Source organism: Cryptotermes secundus, unplaced genomic scaffold (genome assembly GCF_002891405.2).
Source record: "Cryptotermes secundus unplaced genomic scaffold, Csec_1.0 scaffold576, whole genome shotgun sequence".
Taxonomy (NCBI): Eukaryota; Metazoa; Arthropoda; class Insecta; order Blattodea; family Kalotermitidae; genus Cryptotermes; species Cryptotermes secundus.
Genome location: NW_019718278.1, coordinates 114,732 through 117,051, shown reverse-complemented (window position 1 = coordinate 117,051; position 2,320 = coordinate 114,732). Strand labels below are relative to the sequence as shown.

At 42.3% G+C, this 2,320-nt stretch overlaps 1 protein-coding gene across 1 annotated transcript in view; it reads right to left on the bottom strand.

Moving 5' to 3' along the window:
* The window catches only part of LOC111875353 (glucose dehydrogenase [FAD, quinone]), a 20,200-nt gene that overhangs the window by 17,070 nt on the left and 810 nt on the right, over positions 1-2,320 (bottom strand). The gene's annotated exons all lie outside the window — the stretch shown is intronic.

Sequence of the window (2,320 nt, the reverse complement as noted above, 5' to 3'; positions counted from 1 at the left end):
TAAAACTCCATAGCGATTCACTATCAAACAGAAACAAGATTCAAGTACCAAATAAAGCACGCGACAAATGAAGCTCGTGTGGCCAGGCGAACTACCGACAAATACAGCTAGAAAATGGGCCGAGACCCATCCGTCCGCGACGCGACCATCAAATTGCTCCCTCTACCAAGAAACCAGCATTATTTACTGCTCCGTGTGGCCTTTCTCATTTAACTCCATGGTGCGTATCTCTTGAGCTTCATATGTCGCGGATTTCGAGCAGTAAATGTTGCTCGTGTGGCCGTGGCGTAAGTCTCACCCCGCTAAGGNTAATAATAAAATAATCACCCTCATCTATCATCTGGGGCTGATACAATAGACCAGAAGTGGCCGCAGTACCGAGTGGACTTAGTCTCACCCCGCTAAGGAAAAAAAAAAAGCGAATGAAACGTTCATTGACTGAAGATCCGAAGGACATAACACTACAGTAAATCCAACTTAGCCTACGTATACATTCTTAAAAGTAACGAGATGAAAATATTTATTTCAATCGTTTTTGCCATTTCTGAAACTCATGACGAAATGAAACCGAGATCAGTAGACAGCGTTTCTTGTGGATCTCTCAGGAGTACGGTGGAGTGTAAATAATACCATTTGCACTGAGCTCTTCAAGAAGCATGGCTAGCAAGTGTGTATGTGTATGTGTAGTAAGCTTTTGTTTTTACCAGCAATGCAGTTTTCTCCAACATAAATATTTATGTTAATAGAATCTGACCACTTACACATACATTCGCTCCAGGCGACGCATATCTGTTTCTCAACAAAGCAAGCCTCAGTTGTAGATCATGTGGCACACATTTTCCCAAAACAGCAGCGTACAAAACTGACAAGATCATTATAAATGCATAGTAACGTGAACAAAATTTGCCCATCTGATGTCGGCTGTTTCAGAATTTCCAAGACGGGTGATAGGATTACTTCTTAGCAATCTAGCTTTTCTTTGTAGATAATAAAATGTAAAAATTACTAATTATTTTATGACCCAATGCAGAATTGAGATTTTGAATATTAAAACTCCGCGGTTGTGTGTGTACCAAAAATGCAGTATTGCGCGTTGGGGGTGAAGGAGTGACGAGCCCTGATGTGCTGTATCTGAAAATTTAATATTTCTAGGAAATTATCATGATGGAGGGTAGCTGAAAATATATTGAATAAGCAGTCGCGGACAGCCGACAAGGGGTTTTCCTCCAGCTTGGGGGTTGGGAGTGCGGCTAACAACTCCTCACCATAAAAAAGAAGCTTTTTACGAAAATTCTCAAGAAGCCTCGGACCTGTACAAATTCCTTGAATAAACGACCTAGGCGAAACAAAGTGGATACGAGTGAGGATATACAACAATACTTAGCGTTCTGGAAAATGTCTGTTGTGGCAAAGGACTGCAAATTCTCTTTGAACGCATTCACCTTTACTGGAATTATTAATCGTAATGGCGTCTAAGTGACAGAAGATATACACTATTGAAGAAATCGAAATTCATGTTTCTTTTTGGTCATTGCCGATGTTTTGCCAGAGTCCCGGTTATACAGCACGGGATGACTGATAAATTGGAAAGCATGTGGAAGGAAGTGGTCGTGGCTTAAACGAGATACTGTCCCAGTATTTTCCTTTGGGGAACTCAGGAGAAACACGAAAGATCTCAGTCAGGACAGCCGGTGACCCGACTAAAATTCGAACCGAGCACTTTCTGAATACAAGACGTGGACCTCAAGTACTTACTGTTCCGTAAATACAGGTTTCAGCAAGGTCTTCTAAATAGCAGCATTTCATGAAAATGACCATAGCTTGGTTTTAGTTTGCCGAAGTTTCGGAGGTGTATGTTGCGTCCATCTTCAGGGTAGAAATTTATGGAGTTATTTGTGGAGTTTGGCACAGTATACGCACAGGGGACGCAGAGTGTGGGCTGGTACCCGCTGCGGGCCAATGTTGAGATTGGAGAGGGAAATGTTACCAAAAACTTTTAACAGTTACAGAGATCAACCGGTTAATGCTGTTTAGGGAAATAATCGCTGTTTATTGTGAGAACCACACGGAACACACAAATACACTGTGGGCAGAATGCAGAGTTCAGTTCGTACCTCACAGGAAACATTACGTCTCCGCAACAAAGCCCAACCAGTTAATACTGTTTAGGGAAACAGTCGCTGTTTATTGTGAGGACCACACGGAACACACAGACACACTCTGTGGGCAGAATGCAGAGTTTTAGTGTGTTCAGTGCATACCTCACAGGAAACATTACGTCTCCGCTACAGAGCCAAACCGGTTAATGCTGTTTAGGGAA